Source organism: Aristolochia californica, unplaced genomic scaffold, assembly GCF_029961685.1.
Source record: "Aristolochia californica isolate CCGP_79_NKW_82.1479 unplaced genomic scaffold, dmAriCali1.0.hap1 SCAF_128, whole genome shotgun sequence".
NCBI classification, from domain to species: Eukaryota; Viridiplantae; Streptophyta; class Magnoliopsida; order Piperales; family Aristolochiaceae; genus Aristolochia; species Aristolochia californica.
This window is the reverse complement of record NW_027181802.1, coordinates 5,003-17,500: the sequence shown is the minus strand read 5'-3', so window position 1 is coordinate 17,500 and position 12,498 is coordinate 5,003. Positions and strand designations below refer to the sequence as shown.

The window sequence follows — 12,498 nt, the reverse complement described above, 5'->3', positions numbered from 1 at the left end:
AAAGAAAAAGGAAAAAGACAACCCAAGCTATCTGCGCTAGCAAAGTTGCTGGGGAACAAGATGACCAGTGGACCAGCAAATACATGGTACTCTCAATCTTAGAGGGCTATATTCTCAAGCGGGGCAGAATCTCAAGTGAAAAAAGTCATTTTAGCCAAACAAGCAAAGGAATGAGCGCCTCGCCTTTACTCTAATAAGGGCGTTAGCGCAGTGCGAGTTACGGAACACATTTTTGCTTTGCTATGCTACTAATACGCGTATTTGCTCTGCTATTCTGCCCTCACCTCTCCAGCTGGGCGTAGACTCTTATGGGAAGAACTGCTATCCGTGCGTCAGTTGTAATCTCTCCCTTGGTGTGTGGGTGGGGATTTCACACGACCCTTCTTCTTGCGGATAAAAAAGGGTGGCAGAAAAGGCATTTTTTGTAGCATGGAGGAGTTTGCTGACTTCATTCTGGTGGCCAGTCTGGTTGAGCTTCCTCTGGGTGGATCTGACTATACTTAGACCAAAAGCAAGGTGAAGCAAACATTCAGCGCAGGTTAGATCGCTTTCTTATATCCAATGATTGGGACATCACGTTTCCCCATCCAAAGAGCTAGTTCCCGATCCATCTCTGACCACCCCCAGCAAGCTACGCACACTTCTAGCGCACAAGCCCCTTTACTCTGCAGTAAGCGCACAAGCCCCCCTATGGAGTCAAGCTGGCTCGCTTCGCTTTGAGAAGCAAGTAACTTCACTTCAAGCTGGGTAAGGGAAGGCAAGGAAGTAACTGAGGGAAGGGACCTTTACCATTTCGCTTCTTCAAGCTAGTAGCCTTTGTGCGGCTGACTCCTGCCTTTCTCAATCATTATGATGAGTGCCACATCTCTAAGCCTCGATCTCAATCTGCTATGCTTACGCACAAGACTACCCCTCTTCCCGAAAGCTTCGCGGGCACTAAAGCTGCAAGTAAGCTCACGGGCATACGCGATAGGGCACTAAAGCTGCAAGTAAGCTCTCGGGCTCATGCTTGCTACTGCTCTCGGGCACGCACTGCGCTCCTGCTCCTCGCTCCGTTCAACTCGTGCTTCTTCTTCTCTATCTTATCTTAATTTCGTATATAATAACAGTGTCTTTCTTCATTTAGTAAGCTAGTTGATCGAGAAACCTGCGCCCAAAGTGCTTTCGCGAAAGCCGGTCACCGTTTGGCTAAGATCCTTGATGACTTATGAAGAAAGCCAGACTTCAAACAGTAGGGCAAAGAACATAACATTATAATATGAATGATATCTGAGAATAATAGCTAAGTGTAGCCTGTGACCTTCAAAGCTTGCTCAATTCTCCTTCCCTTTCCCTTCATATTCTGTTGAAACTCATTCCCCTACCCCGGCAACTCACTCTTTGCCAGTGAAGTCCTCCCACATCTTGACCCACTCGCTCGCTATCTACCTTCCCCACCGCCCTTCTTCAATAATTTCCGAGACCTTCGCAACACTAGACAAAGCGGTATCATTGCGTAATCTATCCCCAAAAGAATCAATAAGGCGGCCCACCGGGAGCCACGGGTCGAACCATAAATTAGTGGTGGACCCATCTCCAATGAGATGTCGGATACACCATGTAGCGAAGTCCCTAACACGAAGAATGCCTCGCCAAGCCCAAGAACAATCCCAAGGAATCTCTTTTTTCTTTTTTTATTATAATTAGAATGAATTATGAGAATAATTCTAATAATAGCTAAGCGGGCACTAAAGCTGCAAGTAAGCTCTCGGGCTCGGTTTTTCCTGAACCCATAGTTCTAGTTTCTCTCGAAATAAGATATTTCTTTTCTTCCGAAGTCGCATTTCCCGCAGCAGCATCCAAAGCAGCAGCTAAAGCCTCATTCCGGACTGAGACCGTAGAAGAGTAATCATTTACCTAGGTCACTTGCCGAATCTCAAGGTAGAGACGAAGCTTCCGAAGACCCTGAATCCACGGGTCCAGGTAATGTGAATAGATAGGTATAGGCCCTTTCGGCCTGACCGAACTGAAATCAAAGGGGCGCAACGGCTTTTCATAGGCGGAGGCTTGAGCGCTTTCTGGCTCGCTTCAAGCCTGAAAACGCAAGATGTTTTCTTTCTACTTGGCTAAGATGTCTTCTTTCTTTCATTCTCATTGATGAATGAATTTGCATTTCATTCTTTCATTATCTTTCTAAATTGATGAATGAATTTGCAAGGATGTCTTATTTCTTTCATTAGAATTTCTGAAATTCTTTACATTTCTTTCTTGAATTCTCATTTCTAAATTCCTTTTTGAACGAATTATATGTATAATTCTTCTTCTTTTTAAATCTATTTTACCCCGTTGCTTGTACTTTGATTGTCGAGATTGGGTTGGTGTTCAGTGTACCTATCTGTATCGAAAATCAAAGAATGAAATTACAATGAATGAAATTGAATTTCAAAAGAAAGAAAAAGAATGCCAAACGCGCTACGGCTTTCGCGCTTGAGTTTGATTGCTCCCTGCATTCGGGGTGAATGAGCCAGTTCCGTTCTAATCTGAACGGGACGGGATAGGACCAAGGGTAGGAGACTGATTAATCCGGGCGGAAGTCAGATATAGAATTAGGAATCACTTGACGTTTGACCTTGACAAAAGACAGCGCCTCCTCACTTACTAGCATACGATCAATTCTCTCCAGAATTCTATCTCTTCCTCTCCTTATCTTTGTCCAGGTGAAGAATCCACTTGATGGAGACCAGAAAGAAGAGGCTTTCCTGGAAAGATTAGAATTCCTCTATTAGATTAGCATTCCCCAATCTACCGCCGCTGCTATCTTAGACAACTATTGAAGTGAAGATCCAAAGGCGAACAGCCACCTAAACGAGTTCTGCGGCTACCGACGATCGCAAGTTTGGTTGGTAAGTAGGCTTTCGAGGCTCAACTACTTCACTAGCTGAGGCACTTCTAGCGGACCTACCGATCATGCAGGGGAATCCAGCAAGAATAGGCCAAAAAGCGTAGGCTTGTTTCCTGCGCTCACGCCTGCGAGCGAAGCGCTCAAAGCGATGCGAGCCAGCTTGTAGTAAGAGGGGGGCACTTGCAGCCTTATCTCGCGTTTTCACTGCCCGCCGTACGTGACTTAGCAAGCGTTTGGCATTCTTTTTCTTTCTTTGTTTTATTTCAGAATGAGAATTGAAGAAATGAATTGAATTTCATTCTTTCAGAAATTCATTTTTTTGGCTCGATTTTGCATGCTCTGCTCCCAAAATGCGGAGAGACTTGCGAGGGCAGATCCGGGTTGGTTGGTCCCCGGAAAGTCATGGGAGAGGCGGGCTAAGTGAAATAATAGACTGGCGCCACTATAGAATCTTATGAATCACGCACGGCACACTTTCTATATCTCCGTCTACAAGGTGAACAGCTTAGCTTACAGCACAGCGTGTTCGCCACCACACAGGCTGGCTGGTGCATAGGTCAGCCCGAGAGGCATGACCCTTCGATTAGAACACCCCATATCTCGTGACACGCGGAGCGTGGCATTTCCTTTTTTTCTTTTTTATAAAGTCCGTATAACTTCTAACCAACAGATTCATTCTTTATGAATCAAGTACCATTCAAAGGGTGCATTGCCTCAAAGAGTGAAGAAGAGAAGGGCTTTGTATAGACACTCTTCCGCCATGTTCGTTGCCCTAGGCTCACCATTATTTCATTCCATTCAATTGATGGGTTCTAGCTCCAAAGAACATATACATGGAGCTATGTCGACTTACGTACGTCTCGTTGACCCGATCAGGTATACCACGTATCATCCCCTCTTTCCATAGAGGAGAGATAAAGAAAAAGAAAAGATATAGTGATCGTGCCGTAGACCTTGTTCCTTTCTACTTGACGTTCTTTTCCTCGGTTTTTTATTACATAAGGTAGCTTGCTTACTTAGCGCTTGCGCTAAGGATCTAAGGATTCAGAGTCAAACTTTGATTTGAAAAAAAAAACCTTTCCCTTATTAGCCGGAGTACAAGTGTACCCATAACATAAAAGCTCTTTTCATCATCAGAAACAACCTGATTTCCGACCTCTTGCATTGCATTACCATAACGAAAAGAGAAATTCTTTCAAAAAAGAGAAATTAAAGAAAGAATTTATGAAAGAAAGAATTGAAGAAATGAGAATGAAAGAATGAAATGCAAATGAATGAAATTCTAATTCAAGAAAGAAGACATCCTTGCAAATGAATGAATCAATGATAATGAAAGAAAGAAGACATCTGATCTTAGAAAGAAAGAAGTCTGACAAAGAATGAAATGTAATTCATTGTCATTTCATTCTTTCTTTCATTTTCTTTTCTTTGTTTTGTTTTTTCGTAAAATAAAAAGCTTTTTCCTAACTAAACGAAGAGGACTAATTACTTACTTGCTTGCCGAGCTTACCGAGCTAAACGAGTAACGACGAGCTTACCGAGTAACGAGCACACCGAGCAAGAGAGAGAGATAGATAGACAGAAAGTGTGTGATAGGCGGAAGCCCCCTGGTGCGGAAGCCCGGAAGCACTGAGCAACCGAGCAAGGGTGATTGATAGATAGACAGTTTTTTCAGAAAGTCTCTCAGGGGCGGTAGTGCGGTGGTGCGGATGCACTGAGCGACGGAAGCAAAGGAAGAATCAAGCTAGGGAGCTAGGGAACACTCCTGATTTGAAAAAGGCCTCTAAAAGGGCTTCTAACGCTTTGTAAGTAGGCAGGTCAGGTCCAACCCTAATAAGTTGTTCTCCTCGTACAGAAAGAGGATCTCGTCTTTCAGAGAAAGGAGCTAACTCGTCTTGGCTCCACCTTCAGCTCGGTCGTTCAACGATTCCTTCTTTCTCACTTCGCTCGCCTCGCCTTCCAAGAAAAAACGGGAAGAAAGCATAGCTCAAGCTCAGGAGCAAGTCCTTTCCTTGCTGATTCAAGTTTCTCGAGAACTATAGGCCGGTGCTTTAGACATTCGTGGAGTTTATGTCCCGGGCAGCGGGATATATGAGCAGCTTGCATATTTGAAATCCAAGTATTTATATATCTGGAAGATACTTCGCATTTTTTAAATAAACGGGCGAAACTTCTTCTGGGCATCGAATCATATAGCTTTTGAATGCCTTCCTTATAGTCTCGTCTAAAAGCTTATTCCATTTTGAAAGCTTGCAAAAAAACCTGCGAAAATCGCAGACCTTTCCTCATGGCAGGTATCTTCGCCAGGTCTAAGTTGGCCGGTTCTGGGGCGAATGAGAATTTCGATCGAGGCGCATGCGATCCTCTGAGACCCGCGTGAGCTGCCCTTATAGCAAAAGGGGCGGTAGGCGCGGCAAGCTTAAGGCCAGAGCTGGCCGCCAGCTTGCTGTGCTAACGCCCGTTTACTATTAAGGCATCTGCAATCATCAAATTCAGAGCAAAGAAAAACTACAGAATTTTGCTTTTTTTATTCCTCGTGGGTAGACATAGAGCCAACTTGAAGTAGCCTGCATGCAATTTTTTATGAGATAACACAAGGTTGCGTGTATGTATTCCACAAATTTTCTGTCTATATACATCCACACAACAAATGCATATAGCTACATATCTTGCATGCATACGAGATGTCTACAACTTAGACAGTTGCACTTGGTAGAAGCAACTGTTTGATGACCATAAACTGGTGATGATAAGTGGGGTCCACCATCTATAGAGAGGGTCAGAGCCTCAAGACCATGCACCAGATATTTGCAGTATAATCTGTACAGCTAATGCCCTCTCTTTCATTTCACTTTTGATTTCCAGAGCCTATCAAAGTCAAGAAACTAAACTCTTACCTGAGGGCCAATGGTGATTCCCATTACGCTCCACTGTCAAAGAAGAATTGCTCAGTTATACGTGTATACTAGTAGATATAAAACCTATATTAACTCTATTTGCACCCTTGATTTTATTATCAACAACCCGTTGGAGTCAGCAGCCCCGAAATGAATTCAGGAGGTCGCTGGTCTCTAGCAATAATAGGAGAAAATAGTCAGGCTGTGGCATGTGGAAAATCAAAGATGGGGGCAAAGAACATTTCTGTAGAAGTCTATCAACTGAGATTTTTGAGTTTATTTGAATTACCCGTGAGATTGCAACGGGAATCGGTTGTGTAGCTGACATTAACACTATTTGGCGAAGGAACATCGGTTGCATAATTTTTGTGTAGTAATTTACTCCGATGAAATCGAATGAGCCCAAAACCATATGAGACTGTTCTTTGGTGAATTTCGGTAGCCGATCTCCAACGTGGGATCTCATGGTAAGTGGATATTCACCATGGATTAATGGGTCCATGAACCCGCACAAGCCCCAACGAACAATTAAGCAATAATTGTTAACTAAGTAAATTGAGCAACGGTGCCTTGATCTCATGGCTAGTGATTCTCATTTTGCTTGACTCACCATCCATACATGAAGTCGATAGCTCGTTGAGCTGCATCACTGTTGGACGTCGATGCAGAGAAGGGCACAAACCTGTGGGACACCACGGTTATTCCAATAGAGCCTTTTTGAGAGGCCTGCCAAGACAATTCATCCGTAACGTTGATATACTCAGATCGAATATTTTGACAAATAAGGTTGTTTATGTGTGCATGTCTTGAAAGATGGATAGTAAACATTCTTGCAAGTTACAAATTTCTTATCCTTTCCAGTGGTTGTGATTATAGAATAGTAAACATCACCACCGTCGATCATGATCATATGCTGTTCAAACCAAACAATAGTTGGCAACGGTTTTGTCTCTCAAAAGCTAAATCTATACCTGGTATTTCTCCTTGTAGCGTTTCACAGCAGCCGCATGAGCAAGAAGCATGTTATGCCCCACAATATAAGGCTCCGTCCCCGAATTCTCTAAAGCAGAGGTCCGCATAATATAATCTCGAAAATCCGCCCGCCTGTAAGCAAAATGAGATTTTCTAGAGCTTTGACTAGATTAAAAGCATAGATCCGGCCGGTTCGGCCCGGTTTGGGATAGGAAAGCGTACACGATCTTGGAGCTTAAGAAACCGCTGTGGTGAACAACTCCTTCCCTCGGAACTGGTTTAGGCCTTCTCTCTCTCTACTCGAAACCTGCCCGACCTTTCATTTCGGAGAGTAACTCGAAAAAACTCCGTAAGGGCGAGAAAGGGTCCCGCCCAAGGAGGGAAAGCCTTTATTTATTTAGCCCTTTTAAAAAGTCCCTGTTAATTTCCTCTAGTCTGGAAAAAGGGCTTTTCCAATATCTTTTCGGCCGTGAAAGTCGTGAAAGTAGTGGAAATGGATTAGTTGAGGTTCCTGTGGCACTTCAGGTTTTAGGAAAGCGCCTTTTGACGCTGGGACTCATGGTCAGACGACGAGGTGTGGAACCACTAGTAAGACTACTACTGTTTTCATTGTTTCCTCGATTAAAGAAAGGATGGTGGAAAACTGGTTTATTGGAGACGAACTGGTCGAACAATTTAAACATGACGCTATACTGTATGAGTTATGCCGGACCACAGCCGCGCTGCTAATGGTCACTTTAAAATGTTTTTTTACTTTGACTGCATCAAAGAAATGACAGAGAACTGACTGGGATGATGGGACCTCATTAGAGTCTTTAGCTCTCTGCTGACGTCCGGCCTTTCTTTGCGTTTTGTAATGCAGAATAAGCCCGGCGACAAAGGGTGCCGCCCTTTGAAGCCCTTGCTTTATTATTAATTACAAGGTAAGGTAGTGCCTCCATTAACCACGCAAATATAGGATTATTCATTAGTTTATGAAATCAGCCTTCTTGTGTCCGTCGCGTGCATATGCAGCACCGGCCTGGTGGGACTTGGCCCTTGGCTTTTTAGGGCTTTTTTAGAGAGTAAGGTAAGGAGGGGTCTAGTTTTGACAGTATTTTCCTTTGGCAAGTTCCTGTGTAGCGAGCCCTCGGCGACTGAGAGGAAAGCCCCCCTTGAGGGGATTGGCTGACTTGGATTCCCGCGGGCACTCTTAGACTTCTGCAGCTCGCGGGCAGCCAGCGCACACACCAAAAAAATCTTGAAAGCAATGCTACACTTTGTATGTAGGGACTCCGGCCGCTGAGAGCGTCGAAAGCGGTCTTGAGCTTGCTTGAGTTTGAGCACGGGTCCGACCGCGCTAAACGGGCTAAAAACGCGCGTTTTCGCCGCCCTCTGGTCCCCTTCTGCATAGGCCTTTTAGTGCGTTCTAGGCCTCTCTATCGTGCTCCGCGCGCGTTTAGGGCTGACGTTTATTGAGAGCACTGTGGGTATTTTGCTTTAGGTGTTATCCCTGAGGGCGTTAGAAAGTGCCTTGTCAATGGCTTTATTGGTTTTATACTGCCAAAGGAGTTATTCCGTTAGGTTGTTTCCTGAGCTATCTTTCTTTTCCTTTTTCAGTCAGAGCAGAGTTTGTTTTCTTTCATTCGCTGACAACTAAGAAAACTCAAAATCACCCTCGACTGAGGAGTATGTCGGGAGCCTCGGAATAAGTCCTACCCATACCTACTGGCGAATAGTTCAGTGAGTGGGTTCGGGTAACACTCTACTTATTGATCTACCTATTCATTCCTCCCCCAGAGAAGATAGAGCTATCTTCCTTCAGAGATTGCTTGCATTGACGGTCATTACATTTTTTCCATTGCTAGGCCCCAAAACACTTTTTCGATGAAGGTACTTCGGACACATTTCATTCTCTCGAGCAGGGACAAATTAGGGCCCTATTTAATGAAATTTCTCATTAATAGATTAATGTGACAGGGGGTCGTTTTACTCTTTCTCAAACAGTAGGTTTTCGACGATTGATCCGAGAGGCCTATAAGAGAGAATAGGGGCGAGAGCGAGATGTTAGGGATTTCTATCTTCATCCCCAAGTCTCTCTCATTGATGAAGGGGGACATCTTCATCCATTAAACTCTTAGTATGCGTATGTTAGTTGACCCATCGAACGAACCCAACCTTCTATTTCAGATAGATAGATGTTGAGCTTAAATCGTTTCATTGGGATCAGTAGATGGGAACCCCGTGGTGACGAGTAGAGTAGGCAGCGAGTGGAGTGCGACTCCACTCGCTCATAAGCACGGAACGAGCCCTTAAAGGATAGCCCTTTGAGTATAGTTGTGAGAACTCCACGAGCTACAAACATATGAAATAGAGAGTTCCGTTCAGGAACGAGCATATTCAATAGAGCGAGTGGAGTGCTTACGCACGGAACGAGGCGGCGGGAAGCGAAGGCTGCTAAGCCGTAGCTATAAGTGTATGAGACTCTATGGGGCGATTCCGGCCGAGAGCCCTTTTTTCTTTTTTGAGTTTCCATCCAACTTCATCCTATGCTAGCCATTTCCATGCCGTTCAACGCTCTGTTGTAATTACCAAACGGTTGTATACCCAATCCCCCGTCTTCCTTGGGTTGGGCTACCAACGACAAGATTCTATTTCATCGTTTTTCTCTGCTTGTTCCTTCCCCTCCACAAGTACGGCAGAGTCTGTCGATGGCCTTCCTAAAACCAATTTGTGCCAGTAGTATGGTAGCCATGTGATTGGTATAAGCCGATAAGACATGTTTAATAAGTAGTTGTCTGCCACTGAGGCTAAGCCATGAATGACTCCTTTTGACTGCATTTTTTCCTGGTTTCGTTGCGCCCCTTCCAACTAGTTATAGATTGACGGTATATGGGACCAAGCCAAGTCAGTCCATAGATCATCTGTTAATCCTTCTTTGAATCCCAGTTGTCTTAGTATCCGTCGTCGTCTGGGGTTTGTAACATGACCAAAGTATACAAAAGTCTTGTTTTCCCCCCGGGGCTTAAAGGAAAACATTAAATAAAGTTTTGAAGCCTCGAACAGTCTCTCTATCTGGCTTTGTTATTATTACAGTGTCATCTGCAAACTGTGAGATAAGTGGTGCCATGGTTCCTGGAGAGATCTGAATGCCCTGCTGTTTTCCCTCTTGGAAGCTATGTTTGAGCAGTCGATTTCATGTCTCTGCAACCAGCCAGTAAGTAGAGATATGGAGAGAGGGGACAGCCTTGTCGCAGACCTTTGTTTGGTTCCTTTTATGAACCCCACAGATCGTCCATGGATCATTGGTGCTATCCATTGTATATAAATACACTAGAGTACCCTACTCTGCAAATCAAATTTTCCTTAAGCATATAGAAACCTATGATTAACATTATCGCAGGGTTTGGCGAGTTTAGTGATCATGGCTGGCTCACCTGATCTATCAGCTGAGTGGTAAGCCTCCTTGGGACAATCATCAATATCTCTGCCTATCCAAATGAGATTAGGAAGGCGCCCTTGTAGCAATAGGGCCAGCCTGTCTTTCAATCTATTGGCAATTACCTTAGTCATTCTCTTATACAGTGTAGTCCCCATAGCAATGGGCCTCGGTCTAGTGAGGTTTTGCTTTTTTGGGAATCATTGCAAGGAAGAAGGATTGAATTGCACCTGGTTTGCTCTGCTCCTGTTCGACTTCAATTACCATATGGAGATGGAGGTCGTCCTTAATAATTATGTTCCAGCACAGCACTGTCTTCCGAAGTTGAAGTTCAGTTGGAATCCATCTGGTCCAGTAGCTTTTTACTATGAACAGCTACCGGTTACCAGATTGAAGAATTTGGTTTGTGCCCCGGGGACTTTTTCATTGATGGACTGCAGCTATATGCTGTTGGCTTGAGAAGATGGATAAGTGTGAGAACAATTTCATAACTTCTTTCCTTATCTCCTCATGCTGAACCAGAACCTGGCCTGTTGGGCATTTCAATTGATGAAAGTGTGGATTCTGCGTTTCTTAATAGATGCGTGGAAAAAAGAAAAACCTTTTAACCACAACTGTCGAGATTGTAGGCGCAGCGACTCACTTGCCTGAGCTTCCAATCTTCTATACATACTATAGTCCTCTATGTGTTCTGCATGTGGTTCTCTCTCAATTGCTTGTTCCAATCTTCCTTTCCCATTCACGTGTTTCCTGCTTGTTTTGTAATGCCATTTCCTTCGATCCGCGGAGCCTTTAGTCGTTGTTGAATTGCTACTGCTACTAGTACAAGTCTTCGGTTAAAGCAGTAGGCAGGTCAAATTCCTGGGAGTTTCATTCCAAGTTTCCTCAATCAATTGTATACATTCTGCATTCAGAAGCCAGTGAGCGGAGCGCGGATGCGCTCGCTCAAAGCCGTCTCGCGCTCGCACACGCCCCCTTTACGCAATAGGGCTCAAATAGGCCTCCTCTGTATACAAGGTGCGCAGCCCCTTGTAGTAAGAGAGCCTACGGCGCCTCTTACTACAAGGGGCGTGTGCGATGCCCTAAGGCTTGTGCGCTAGATGCAGCAGCGAGCGCATCCGCGCTCCGCTCACTGGGGCTTGCTGGCTCAGGAATCGACTGGTTCCGAGCAGACTCGTGGAGCTGCTGCTTGGATTATCGTAGAATAAGAGGAGCCGTCTTTTAAAATGACTTTACTTAAAAGACAGATGCCGCCGCTGCGAGGCGAGGGAGCCACTTGTCTGGTCTTGCGATGCACTCACTCCCGTTACGAGAATGAAATGACGCCCCAGCAAGAATAGGCCAAAAAGCGTAGGCTTGAAGCCTGCTAGCGCACACGCCCTTGCGCGCCTACGGCCCTCTTGCTACTTTGGGCTACGCACCTGACGCAATTGGTGCTTATCGCACTCTTGCTATCAGGTATCAAGCCCAAAGTCGCAATAGAGCTTATAAAGCGCCTATTGCTATTGTAGGCTTGGGGGCTTGTGCGCTAGCCTTATAGCTTGGGGCCCCCTATGGCACTCTCGCTACAAGGGATTAAAGTTCCCCTCTTACGTAGGCTTGTGCGATGCCCCCTACTCTTAATAATGCCTTAAGCGCTCACCTTTTTTGGCCGAGACCAAGACTCCTTACTTATCGCACAAAGAGCGGCACAGAGCGGCCGGAGATTGATTGAAAAGGCAGCCCAGCCTGGCCCGCCCCTTTAGTGATAGTGAGAAAGAGCACACACAGACCTCCCCTGACCCACTAATCATCATCTGGCGCGAAGCAAAAAGAAAGGTCCCCCCTCCTTTCCTTCCCAGCCGCCCCCCTAGCCGCCTACCTACTCGTGCTCGTAGCTCGATCGGAGATCAAGAGTGTGGTCCGGCGGAAAACAGAAGTAGTCCGTATCAAGTGAAACGTGAATTGCTCAGTAGTGCTTCGCCACTACCGGAGCTGGCGGAAATAGCTTAATGGTAGAGCATAGCCTTGCCAAGGCTGAGGTTGAGGGTTCAAGTCCCTCCTTCCGCTCCAGGCTTCGTCGTTCAGTGGTAACGAGTAGAGTGCGTCAGTCATCGGTTCTTTTCCGGGCTTTTTCTTTTCTTTCTCATCGAGATTGGGTTGGTGTGTACCGTACTGTTATATGTTGCCTGAGGCCGGAGACCATCCGTGATTTCTGACTTTCTTTTATGAGGAGAATCGCAGTGGAGCCAGTGAGCGGAGCGCGGATGCGCTCGCTCAAAGCCAGCGGGCACTTAGAGTGCCCTATTGCAACAAGGTAAAGGGGCGTCAAGTGCCCCCATTACGTAGGC

The 12,498-nt window shown here is 45.4% G+C and overlaps 1 non-coding gene across 1 annotated transcript; it reads left to right on the top strand.

The window, feature by feature from the left end:
• The first annotated feature begins 12,145 nt into the window (after window positions 1–12,145).
• On the top strand, window positions 12,146–12,217 carry TRNAG-GCC (transfer RNA glycine (anticodon GCC)). Its single transcript has one exon. It is a non-coding gene; the product is annotated as a tRNA-Gly (tRNA).
• Window positions 12,218–12,498: the final 281 nt, after the last annotated feature.